Raw genomic sequence first — 14022 nt, forward strand, 5'->3', positions numbered from 1 at the left:
ATAGGAGGAAAAGAACTTCAAGAGCAGGCAAAGAGTCAAGAGATACACCTGCTCCCATTGTTAGGAGTCCCACAAGTACACCAAGCTAACAGCCATATGTGCAGAGGACCTGGTGCAGACCCATGCAGGCCGTGTGCTGCTTCGTTTCTGTGAGCCCATGTGAGCCCCGCTTAGTTGATTTGGTGGGTTCTCCTGGTGTCCTCCACTCCCTCTGACTCCTACAGCTTGGATTTTAAATTTAGTTTACATCAGTATAAAGAGAACCACTGCTGGCCCTTAGATTTGGTCAGTGATTTAAATAAACTTAACCACTTCTAGTCTGTTTCCTACACTGTAGATAATAATCTTTCAAGAGGTTTTGTCAGGATTGTAGAAAGTGTAATTTAGAAAGCAGTCAATTGTCAAATACATTCCCAATGTTAAATACCTCAATATTGTTTGTTCCTATTTTACCGATGCGAAAACTGTTTCTGAAAAAGACCCACAATCATAGTCACTGGTCACATTCCAACAATTACTTTTCCTAAATTGACTCTCTTGTTAAAAGTGAAAAATTAAACTAAGAGTTTCACATTCATTCTCTTTTTTGAATCTCACTACATCTCCACCCCTTGCCTCTCACATGTTCTCACTGTTGGAAAGTTTTCCTAAGGATATTCCCCTGACTGGATTTGGGTGTGTTTGCGTGTCGAAGGTGGAAGTTGGTCACTCGTTAAAATAACTTATTATGTTTGTGAAAAAGTCAGACTCCTCTAGGTTAACTTGTGCATCCTCAGAAGCACTGAAGCTTTCCTGTATTGAGAAAGGATGGGCCTAAGGGCTGGCGCCATCCGGCAGGCTCGCGCGGGGAAGGTCCAGCCAATCAGAGCGCAGACTGAGGGCTGGCCCCGCCCCTCCTCCTATGGTCCTCCTGGAGCAGGGGTGTGCGGCTCCTCGTCCCGCCCCTGCCTCTGAGTGACAGCAGCGTGGACAGCTGCCCACCCGGCCGGACCCGCAGTTGGGCCGCCCTCGCTGTGCTCCGCTGAGGTGTGTTTCCGGCGAGGGCTGGGGGTTCGGGGTCCCAGTGCTCAGGACGCGGGCCCGGGGCTGGAAGCGCGCTTCCTCAGCGTCTCCCAGCCCTGTCTCCGGAGACTGTAGCTCCGGCCCGGGGGCGGCCCCAGGCGCGGGGCCTGGGCGTTGGGGGGCTCTTCCAGGGGAGCTGGGCTCCGGGGCCTCCTTTTCCACGGGTCTCTGCCTCTGGCTGGGCTGGGGCGGGGTGGGCGTGGCCGCCTCGGTTGCCGAGCAACGCGGGGTGCGCCCTGCCAGCGTGTCTTGGAGCTCCTGGTCTTGAAACTCAGTCCCACCCACTCCCCTCCGCCCCGGTCTTACCCTAGGCTGGGGATTCGCTCCCTGTGCTGTCCATTAACTCGAGGGCCTGTTCATAGCTGAGTGTAACTCTAGTTTCTACAAATTCTTCTCAGGCCTCCCTCTTCTGTGTTTTAACTGCTGTATACCCTATTTTGTCTCCCTTTTATGGAAACAGTCTCTGAAACCAAAACATTTGTAGAGAAGAGTTGCTTTATTGGTTAGTGCTCGTGGCAAAATGGGGTTACTTTTCCTGATGCTTGGTGAATCCTTGAACCCAAACGATGTTGCTGTCTGTGTGGATGCCTAGGAAAAGGAGTTCTGCGATATGGTGTCTTCCATTTGACCTTAATCAACTTCCTTTGGAAGTTGCAACTCATTACAGGAAGGGCTTTCGTATATGATCTTCCTTGCAGTCTACTGTGAAGCATATTAAACATCTAAGCACCTACTATTGGACCCATATTTAATAATGAACTACAAGTGCAACACAGATAACTTCTGCAGATCTCTTCTTCCCCATATCTTTTGGCCCCACATGATTCAGCAGAACAAACATTCTATAGGAAAACACCAAGGAGAAAGAAGTGGGCCTTTCTGTCTCTGTGCTAGGTTTCCAATGTAAATCCTCAGGAAGGGAGCTTTGCTTGTTCGGCTGTTCACTAGCCAGTAAGGCAAGGTTAGTTTTCCTTATGTGAGAACCCTCAACCATTTTTCATCTCTAAAGTGTTCAATCTAGTGTCTACCCTAGTAGGATTAACTGATTTAAAAGTATGATTAAAATAGTGATCTGTACAAATGCAAGGTGTTACTGATTACAATTTCCATTTGTTTAGCTTAGAGTACTTTAAAATGTTCTCTTAGTCCTTTGATTTGTTGAGAAATGAAAATGAAGCCCTTTAATCTTTCCTTTACTGGTTCAGCCTTGTTACTGCTTAGGTAGCACATGAGTGTCTTGCATGGCAATTTTTCTGCCCTTAACAACATCAGTTCCCCACCTGATAAGAATACTCAGAAGCGGGGATGTGGTCGTGTGGGGGCTCATGGAAAGATTAGGAAATGTTAGTGTTAAATCTAATAATTTCCAAACTTTTTGATGTCACCATTTTGAGAAGTCAAGGAAAGCTGTAAGTAATCCTTTAGATGGGGCAGAAATTGAAGAGTAAGTGGAAGCTATATTGAGACCACCTGTTTTAATTTAGGGACAAGATAATTACTTTCTCCCATGACTGATTAAGGAAAACTTGGAGCAGAGATTTTTAATACTCTTTCTTCCAAAGAGCCTCTTACCCATCTAACTCTCCATATAGGATCATTACAATCCATCTCATATTTATTAGTAATCAACCAACATCCAATGCTGAATAACGTGTGGCTGTGTTAAAGTGTAAGCTGTGTTTCATTCCAGATCTCCATTGATCTTGCCTATGAAATCGTATTCAGGTATTTAAACAAGTGAAAAAAATTAGTGTTATAGGGCAGTGGTAAATTGTATTTTGAGATAAACATAAAATGTGTAAAATTTCTCTTGCATCAGTGTTCATTTGGACAAAGAGAGGCTGATTATGTTTAGTTCATGCAACTGTAAAATCATCACCTGGTTCTTTTTTACAGTTCAAGTGAAAGATCTTTTGTGTTTTAATTTACATAGACTAGCACACATATCATGGTTTTCTTCACTGGTAGCTGTTTTCCTGACTTTATTTTCAAATAGAAGACTTTAAATAAAGTTTGATATTTTTTGCTCAGATAACCCACAAAAGCAGATACCAGTTGTAGACATGCTACCACTGGATAGAGATAGCATCACAGTATGAAATATGTATTTTTTTGTAGTAAGTGTTGAGTATACAAAAGGACCTGGTATTTCTTAGAACTATTCATATGAACTCTGCTTCTTTACTGTGCTCTCAAATTTTAGTAAATAAACTAGATCAAAGAAAGATAAACTAGACAGAGCATCAATGGCTTAAACATTTTAAGACTTAGAAATGGATTTTTATTTCTTGTCCTGAGTTTGTAAACAGTATTTGAACATCAGTCTTGCTATTAACAAGCTGACTGGGGGTTAGTGCTCTTGACAGGATAAAAAAAATGGCTAGTACTCTTTCCTAGCCTCTCTAGCCTAGCCGTCTATTCCCTTTCCCAGAGACTAGACCTTCAATCACCTGCTGGAGAAAACATTTAGTTTTCAGAATAGATATGCTTACTCAGACTTACGGTTTTGTATCCCCCATACTAGCTCCATCATGGGAGTGATGTAGCCTGGTGGTCCCAGTCACTGATTAGACAGTGTTCTCTGGTAGTTCCTGACCTTGTTGCTGACAAATACCTGACTACAGCAACTGAGGGATGGAAGGTTTATTCTGGATTAATGTACCAGAAGTAGTCAGAGGTGGGGAAGGCCTGGAGGCAAGAGCATGGGGCTGCTGGGAATACTGTATCAACAGGAAGAAATGAACAGTACATGTTTGTGCTCAGCTGGCTTTCTTCTTTTCATGCAACTCAAGACCCAGCCCAGGGAATGGTGCTGCCCACTTTTAGACTGGGTCTCTCCACCTTGACATAATGACGATAATCTCTATAGACAAGCTCAAAGGCCTGTCTCCTAGATGATTCTAGGTTTTATTAGGTTGATAGTTAATACTAACTATCACATTCTCTTATTTAGAAACTATGAGTGAATGGAATCTTAGTTGAGGATTGTTAACCTGGTGCTCTGGTTTCTTACAATGAGTGATATTTCTTAGTCATTGGATGTGTGTAATAGCATTTTTACATTTGCATGTTTCTCCATGTCAAATTGTGAAGTGACAACGTGTTTCCTCCAGACTTTGTACATATATCCTTGTTTTGATTTCAATAGCATTGGCTCTATGGATGTCTTAAACATACTTTTTTGAATATAGTATTTTTGTGTTCTCTCAGAATGTTAAAATGATGCTAATAGAAAATAGTGATTCATATTTACTCATATTTGATTTCCTCAAGAAATTTCTTAATTGAACAAATAGGAATCATTTAGTCTAGGAACTAATTCTTTTTCAGACCTTTTAAATATACTTAATCTTTTTTTATATGGTAGAAATGCCAGGTGTCTTTGAAACAGTAGAGTGATTTGTGTATGTATTTTAGTGAAAAAGAATTCTTTTACCTCATAAATTTGAATAATAATAAAAAGGTAAACATTCTGTACTCAATGATATAACAAACCATTGTGTTGAATCACCAGGTAAAAGAATTTTATAAGATGAAGGTTTTTGTCAACAGCATGTCTTTGAAGTCATGGAAACCCGGCAAGAATAAAGTAGCTTGCTTCTTTTATAGATTCTCATAGTTGCATAATTGCAAAAACAGCAGCCCAGTTAGATTGTAAAATGTAAAATTTTATCTATTACACAACAAAGATGACTCAATCTGGAGAACACTTTGTTTTGCATAATAATGTCATATTTAGAATAATAAATTATATGGCTACCTGTGACAAGATCCTAATTATGGATTATAGTTTATACTCTGATTCAGATGGGGAGTATATTGGATGGAAAGCTTTAGATTTGACTCTGGTAGCAGAATATTATTTATTGGGTTTTAAAACATTTCTAGTCATAAAGTTATTCTGTGTAGGAAGGCCTGGAGATTAGTGGGTTTTGTTATTTTTTTTCCGCCATCATATTTGAGCATTCTTCACTGTGACTCAGTGTAGCACTCAGTTTCTCTGGGTAGGGTTATAGCAGATTGTTTATTTTCTGATTCTGTCCCTTTTCTGCTTCTTGGATCCCATTCTATAGATTCTTTCCTTTCCTCAAATCTGTTTCCTCCAAAACACTGGACTATGCAGAAATGTCCTGTACAGGTTTTTATGTGGTATTCTGGAATACATAGCATTTGGCAGTGAAATCAAGTTGAAGAAAACACCCTATTGAACCAAGGAAGTTAATGAACAACTCAGAGGCATGCCTGAAGTCAAAGAAGACCAACTCAAGGAAATGTTTGATGCTGATGTGTTCATAATGCATGGCCTCTATGTTTAGAACTCCATCCAGGAAGGACAGACAGAGATAAAGTGATAGTAGAGAGAGAGCAGCAAAGATAAAAAGATTACAAGAAAATGAAAAATATAAGAAATATTGAGTCTTTACTTTTGGCATAATGACACTTGTTTAGTGGTTTATAAACAATGCAGTTTCATTAACTTATACTCGTGTAGTTTGGGGTTAGATATGTATCACATTGGATGGTAATAACAGTGTTATCAGGGCTGTATTCCTTTGTGTAACTTCCAGTAGACAATCTTGGTTTCTGTGCCTTTCCCATCCACCCACATTCCTACATATCTGACCCTCTTCTTTCATCTGTTAAGACAGCAACATTGCATGTGTCTGACTTATCCTTTGTAGCCCCATCTCCTAATGACAGTGTGGACCCATCAGTAACTTATTCCAGGTTCTGTGAATTAAAATTTGTACATCTTTGGGCCTAGCGAGTGTAATACCATCTCTGGTATAAGTAAGTCAGAAGTTCACAATGTTTTATTCTCATTCAGATATATATTGTCACTACTTAATGGATTTGTTTCTTTAACACGTGCTGTCAGTTTTAAATAAGACTTAAGTATTTGAAGACACTGCTCCATCAGCTTAAGTAGCATACACACACACTTTTATGTTCCTGGCACACGTCTTATAAATAGTACCGTACCAGACTGAGTTTTCCCCAAAAGCAAACAAGGTAGCTAGACTCTCTTATACTTATAGCAGTGGATTTCTATTGCTCAAACCCTAGAAATACCAGACACATGGGCATATATTTTAAATTCCTAAAATACTGCTCTGCTGGCTTTGTGGAATTAGACAATGCAAAGTGCAGATGTGAAAGTGGGAACTTTCCATTCCTGAAGGTACATTCTTTTGTTTTCATGTGAAAAATTTTTTTCTCTTTATGATTGCAATTTGAAATTGTTCTTTCTTTGAGTGGTCATATCTTACATAATAAAGATGCTCTTTGAATTTCTGGTTCGTTTTCAGCTTGTATAATGTTTTCAACTCCTGGCCTGAATGATGAACGTTAATATATAAGACTGAATGATGCCTTTCCATTCAGTAGATCCAGATTTACTCCAGATGTCCATCAGTGTTTTACTTGCCTCAGCATCTTCTTGATCTTTGATGAACTGTGCCAACATCAGAAAAATCTACTTTGCTTTACATTTCATACTGGTGCTTTTATTTTTATCATCTATAGAAATGGGTCAACATTTCCATGAAGATCTTAGACTTTGCTTTTGAAAGGCAAAAATGTTACTACCCAGATATTATAAATATTTGACCATTGTATGTTAAAACCCTGTGACTATAAAGGTAAGCATTGTAATATTTAATAAGAGAATCACTTATTAATCATATAATCAAAGATTTGTCTGGGAAGATTATGTAAATTATACAGAATAAATATAAAATTTAATGGAGTTTTTAAGACTTCCAGTGAATTCGAGATTGATAACTCTAGGAAGAAGCTTGCACTGAGAGAGAATACAGCTGTGAAGGTGCAGAAATTGTGAAAGCAGGCATACCATTTGGTTAGGAAACAGAAAAGATGTTCATAACTTGGTTAAAGAAGGGGCCATAGGGACCTAGAGCCACATGAAGAAGGTTGACATAGACCATGTAAAAAAATCTGCGTCATGTTGATGAGGAACTACTGGAGGTTTTAAAATAGTAGAACACACAGCCGGATTAGCCCTTTAAAATATTAGTTCTCAAACCTTTCAAACACAGAATTCTCTAAAATTATTTAATTCTGTTATCACATAATTGAGGGTAACCTTGACAAAGTCTGACCTCTATATTATTGATAACACTCTCCTTTAAAGGATTGTATGTAAAGTTTCTTAGCTGCCCTAGGAACACCTGGAGTATATAAAATGCTGTCATATGTAAACATGTGCTAAATAAATCAAAATCATTCAAAATTCAGAAGATTAAGTTATCTATAAGCTACAAAATGTATTATTATCTGGTCTTCCTAGGTATATCAATTTAGATGAAACATAATCCACAATCATGTATATTTGCTTTCTGTGATATCTTTAAATTTTGCCTATAGAAAGTTCATGAAAGCTTACAGTTCTATTTTGATTAGAGGGCCACTTGGCAGTATTTAGATTTTATAGTTTAGGTGTGGATAATACAATATCTAAACTAATGCTTAGCATTTCTTTTGATAAAATTAACATTTAAGTGCCTATGAGGAATTTGACTACTTGTGCTCCACTTTTAATATTGGCTCAAGTGATAATGAAGTCATTTTCTGGATAATATTTTATTTATACATATATTGGCATTTATATTTCATTTATAAAGTGTTTTTCTTCCATTTCACTGGTGGAATGTCAGTCCACAGCTCAGAACACATTCCCTGTAAAGAGTGAACGCTGTGGATAGATTTCAGTCCTTCCCCTCTCAAGGTAGCATGCTCAAGTGGGTCGCTTACTGAGTCCCACAGGAACCATTTCTTCAGTTGCAACTAATTGTACTTATTCCAGAGGGACATAAAGACAAGTTCTGACTGTATAGCTGAATACATAATCACAGTGCTTGCCATGTTAACTGCCATTTTACAAATGCCAACTGGTCAATATTATCACTAATTTCATCATCATTTATAAAGGGTCAGTACCTGTTATTTACATTTTAAAAATTCAGTAGTTCCATTAAATTACCATTTCTGGAGCTTTGCATAATCTGTGATTGATGTGACAGCCAGGGATGGACTGTCATTGGCATTCTAATGCCCTCATTGGGCATGAGATTTCTCCAGTGTTCATCCTTGCTTCTCTTTGTGAATTTCACATACACAATTAGGAGAGATGGACATGTTACCTTTACATAGTCTAAAAGCTTCTAAGATACACGTGGCCCCCAAGTTTTTAGATAGGGACTTCATAATAAGTTATTATGACACTTTTATTTTAAATTCCATATTGAGATATATAGTTCACAAACATAAGATTTGCCATTTTTAAAATGATACATTTGAATAGGCTTAGAATGTTACAGAATTGTACAACTGTTAACACTAATGTTGAAATATTTTTTTCTATTTCAGCAAGAAATCTTTTCTCCATTGGAAATTATACTTTCTCTCTTCTACTGCTACACTATAAGCAACCCTCAATCTTTGAATCTCACTATTGATTTTCCCATTCTGAATATTTCATGTAAAGTGAGCAATAATAGCATTGAGACAGTTGGTGAGCTCCTCTGCCTGCTGTTTTTCACTTAGCTTGTTTTCTAGGATCATCTGTGTTGTAATATGCATCAGCATTTGATTCATTTTTCTCACTAATATTCCATTATGTGGCTGTGTCTTGACTTTTCAGTCTGTGCATTGTGGATTGGTTTCTCTTTTCAGTTGTTAAAATAATTCAATTCTGAAGACACATATGCATGTTTTGTACAGAGATCCTTCATTTCTCTTGAGTGTGCACTTAGGAACAGAAAGAAGTGTTGGTCATATGTGATTCTATGTTTGGGTTTTTGAGAGCAGTGACTGCTCTCTAATGCATGAGTTCACTCTTTCACTTTCCCAACCAGTGCATGGGGTTTCTAGTCTCTCATCACGGTCATTGTTTTCCTTTTGATATAGTCAACCATACAGAGGTGAAGTAATGTACCATTGTTCTGAATTTCTATGATAAATAATGATGTTGAATATCTTTTAATGTGCTTGTTGGAAATTTGAAAATCCTTTGGAAACATGTCATTTCAAATATTTGATCACGGGAAAATTGGATATATATTTTTTAATTGCTAAATAGTAATTATCCTTCATATGATCTGAGTAAAAAACTTTTATCCAATAATGGATTTGTAAATGTTTTCTTATATTGTGTGGATTATCTTTGTACTGTTTTCCTCTTTGAAGCACATAGTATTTTAATTGTAGTTAAAATTTTTGTTTACTCTGGACTTAGTCTCTAAGAAACTGTTATGTAGCTCAAAATCGTGAAGTTTATCTCAGATGTTTTTTCAAGTTTATTATAATACTAGCCCTTGCATTTAGGGCTATGATTTATTTTTTGTTATCTTTAGTCTGTGGTATGATATAAGCATTAAACTTTATTCTGCAACAGCAGTATTTATTTAAAAGCCATTCTTTCAAGTTATGACTCTTGAATTCTTATCTGTATTTATAAAAGGTCTTCAGGCTGGATAGATGGCTCCACAGGTAAGAGTGCTTGCTGCTTTTGCAGAGTACTGAAGATCAGTTCCCAGCACCCACACTGGGTGGCCTACTGTACCAGATTCAGAGGATCTGGTACACCCTCTGGCTTTCACAGGCACCCTCACTTACATGCCTGTGTTTGTCTGCATGCGTACTTGTGTGTGTGCATGTGCACTGACCCACTCACTCACCCACCCCTATATACACACAATTTAAAAGAGTGTTACCCAAAATTGTAGGATATTTATATTGATCATATTGGAATTGAAAAATTTATATTCTCAAATATATGGTTTTTAGTTTTCAGTTAGTATTATTAGAAAGCATCTTGGATTCACAAAAATTTGATTCTCATCTATACGAGAGTAATTTCAGTATAAACTAGAGAAAAATTCAGTTTGGTGCAAAATATATATGTAATACATATTACTTTTATGTTAAATGAACACATGTATACATTGAACAAAAATGGATACATTACATATATATGGTTGTTTTCCATTATTACTGTTAATAAATGTTTAGGAAATAATATGTACTTTAAAGTTTATGATTAAATACTATTTTGTGAGTCAATGATACACAAATTGAAATTGCTGAAAGTAATTTGAAATTAGTCTTTTATATTCATGTATAACTCTAGTGGTTCTCAACCTGTGATCTCAACTCCTCTGATGGTCACATACCAGATATCCTGAATATCAGATATTTACATTACAATTTATAACAGTAGCAAAATTACAGTTGTGAAGTAGCAACAAAGTAATTTTATGGTTGGGTATAGCTGGAAGCTTTTCTATGTCCCGCCTGCCAGTTCCCAATCCTGCCACCATGTGTAAATAATCACCATAACATGAGGAACTGTATTAAAGGGTCGCAGCATTAGGAAGGTTGAGAACCAGTGCTCTAGAATGTAGTAGAACATCTCCCACTGCTTTTCAGATGACCTTTGCACCTATATTAGATCAAGTAAATTTCTGTAATGATTTCCTAGCCATTGTTATGGAACTGTGTCTTATGAAAATGCATTGTTTTCTAAATTTTCTGGGGAAGTTAAATCGGTTTTAGGTTAAATAGGTAACAGTTAGAAACCAGGAATCAAGGAATGAAACAAGAAGAACCATACAAAACTCCAAATACTCTCATCTTTTTTGTTTCATTTTTAAATTATTTTTTTTGCTCATATGTGTGTATGTGTCACATGTTTGTATTTGTATGTATGTGTGGGTGTATGTGGAGGCCCAGGCTGACATTAGGTGTCTTCCTCAGTTATCTCCACATAATATAATGAGATAGGGTCGGGCACTAGAGCCCAGAGCTCCCCCATTTGACTAATCCAGCTAGTAGGCTTGCTTCAGGGATAGCCACTCTCTCTGGTTCTCGAGCACTGAGATTTCTGGTGGGCCCCTCTACTCCCTGCCATTTAATACGTTCTGGAAACCTGAACTCTGGTCCTTATATGTGCACAGCAAGCTCTTTATCGGCTGCACTCTTTCTCCAGCCCCTTCAACGTGTCTTGTTTTTAGTCAATTAGGTAACTGGAAATCATCCATTTAATTTGTCCATATAGTCTCATCTTAAATTACAGTAAGAAAAGTCAAGCAAGAGTGTAATTTTTGGTGACTGGAATTGAATTTGCCAGGAATGCAGCTCAGCTTCTGAGGCCTTGCTTCGGGAAACATCTCTTTTTTGGCCGCTTTCCAGAGTTTAGACTTGGCAGCATCAAGGACACAGTGTAAGGTGTGTGTTCTTGATTGAACATGTGGAAAAAGGTGTTTTGATTTGTGGTTTGTTTCCTTTTACTTTGTTTTTCTTGGTTTGAGTTATTTGCTTCTGGCAATGAACTTGGGTCATGAACATGGCTTTTTGTTACAGAGGGCACAATTATAATGAGAAAATGTTTTACATGGTTTTATTTGTGTAATTTAGACAAAAGTAAATCAAGATTCATAAGCTGTGGATTTTTAATCTAACTTATTTGTTACATAATATTGTGCTGTTATGTACTGACTTATTACCACATTTAGCATGTAGTCTCTTGATGTTTGGTACATTATTATACTTTAGTAGATTACAATATTTTGGTAATTACTTATTGGCTTTAATCAATGTTGCAATATATTAATTAGTGAACATAAAATTAGCTATACAGCATTACATTTACTGTTCCTTGGTATATTGACACATTGCTTCAAAGAGTTATAGAGAGGAAACACAGCATAAAGTCAGCCGCTTACCCGTTGGACCACACTTTTCCTTTCTTACTCCCGATTCACAGCTTGTCAGTTATTCCAGCTGAAAGCTGAGGCTCTGAAGTCGGCTGGACTTTCTTTACAAAACCTGTCCCCTTGTTTACTTTCTAATCTCATCTTTGCCCTTGTACCCATTCGTTTGTTCCAGGCTTAGCCCACACTCTTTGAACATTTCCAGGCTCTTCCCCCACCCCATTTCAGAAAGCTTGAACTTGCTGTTCTAGTCTTATTTTTTTTGCACTGCATTAAAATGTCACCATCTATGTGTATTAAAAGGTCACTTTTCAGTTAGAAGGTCTGCCATCAACACTGTATCATTCTCTGTCTTGTAGTATTAATGAGTATTTAATAAGTCATACATTTGATACTTACCTTGCTTATTATGGTTGTCACCAACAAGAATGTGAGATATAATTGTGGTTTCATTGTGAAATGTGCCACAAAACCTCATGTATTTGAACACTTGGTGCTTTGTGAGGAGGCTGTAGAGTCTTTGGGAGTTGAGGTTTAGTGGAGGAAGTAACTCAGTGGGCCATAGGATGTGTAGGTGAGCCCTGCTTCCTGCCCTGTCTGTCTTTCCTGGGTCCATGGAGATGTAAGCCAGCAGCATCCTGCCCCTGCTGTCACACTGTGACATGTACCTCCCACCATGCCTGCAGGGCTGCAGTGGACTGTGTCCCTAAAAGTGAACCAAGATAAGTCCTTCCTACCTTAAGTCATTTCTTGAGAGGTTGTTTGGTCATAGCAAGACAAGCAAATAAATGCAGTATGTGATGGCTGTGTTTTTACTCAGTCTCCATTAACTAGTCTTTGGTTACTAATAAGTGAGTGATGAGTGAATTCGTAATCATTTGTAAAGTATATATATATACTATATATATATATACTAAGAGTTAAATACTGCTAGATAGTGATGATACTAAATGCTGTGCACAGTTCTTGTTTTAATAAAGAAAAAATAATTACAACAGCCATTTTATTACAATAGTGTGTAATACAAATATGTAACAAAATGTTGTATTGACTTAATCAGAGTATAGTGTATTCATGAAATGCTTCCTGGAAAATGATTAGCAGTTAGGATAGCCTTGGATGTTGATATATTCATATATGCATGTAAGCAAGACCATAGCTCAGTGTCTTGAAACCACAAAGTTTATTTCTTACATGGACAATATGCCCAAAATGGATTAGTAGGAAAGCTTAAGTGCCCCCAACACTTGAACATACCCAGTGATCACTGCAGCAGTGAAGGAGACCAGCTCTTTGGGCGCTGAATTGAGAGTTTCACTAGTCAAAACAAATGGCTCGCTTCCAGATGTAGGGCTGCTTAGTACAGCACAGCCTCCTAACAGGAGGAAGGATGGAGGAGAGTAGAGTCAGGTTAATAGTGGACATAGCTTTCCGCCATTTTGTGTGGGGGTGTGTATTGTGTGTATGGGGGGCTCATGTACCAAAACATGTGCATGGAAGTCAGAGGACAATCTGCAGGAGTCAGTTTTCTTCTTCTGTATGTGTCCTGGGGGTAGAAGCTAGGTCGTCAGGCAGGATGGTAGTGTCTGTTTCTACTAAGCTACCTCACCAGCCCTTTTCTCCTGCTTTGAAGGAAGAACATTAGATTAGTAGGTAAAGAAGAATTTAAAAACCTAAAAATCCTATTCTAAGAAAGAGAATATAAGCACAAATAGTAAACTGTTCTGTAAGTTGATAAATTCAGAGTTGTATATAACTCAAAATAGTTGGAACACAGTGTTTGTGTGTGCATGTGTGTATATGCATGTATGTGTGTGTGTATACGTGTGTGTGTGTGTGTGTGTGTGTGTGTGTGTGTACACATGTGTATGCAAGTGTGTGTGGGCTGGTGGGAGCTAAAAAGGAAAAAAGATTGTCAAGAAAAGAAAAGCCAGACTACATACACTAAACTGCACTCACAGATAAAGATGAACATTGAACTATAACCCAGGGGATCTTGACTAACTTTAAGTGTGTAGAGCTTATTCTAGAAGTGCTGTAGAGATGGATTTGGGGGGAGGGAGCTGGAGTTAGGAAAACCAGTTACAGTATGAATTTAGTGAGCAGATGATGTCTCTGGTTGGACATCAGCAGTGAAGATAGAAAGGAGGGGACAGAGGTGGAAAGGGTGAGACTGTGTGGGGACATCTGAGCACAGAGGACAGCTTGACAGAGGACAGGGTGCTGT

At 37.9% G+C, this 14022-nt stretch overlaps 1 protein-coding gene across 2 annotated transcripts in view; it reads left to right on the top strand.

Moving 5' to 3' along the window:
- Nucleotides 1-887: 887 nt before the first annotated feature.
- The window catches only part of Triqk (triple QxxK/R motif containing), a 69469-nt gene continuing 56334 nt past the window's right edge, over nucleotides 888-14022 (top strand). For both annotated transcript variants that reach the window (XM_059253878.1, XM_059253879.1), the window contains exon 1: nucleotides 888-1026. The gene's annotated coding sequence lies outside the window, so the exon portion shown is untranslated. The remainder of the gene's footprint in view (nucleotides 1027-14022) is intronic.

Source organism: Peromyscus eremicus, chromosome 2 (genome assembly GCF_949786415.1).
Source record: "Peromyscus eremicus chromosome 2, PerEre_H2_v1, whole genome shotgun sequence".
Classification (NCBI taxonomy): domain Eukaryota; kingdom Metazoa; phylum Chordata; class Mammalia; order Rodentia; family Cricetidae; genus Peromyscus; species Peromyscus eremicus.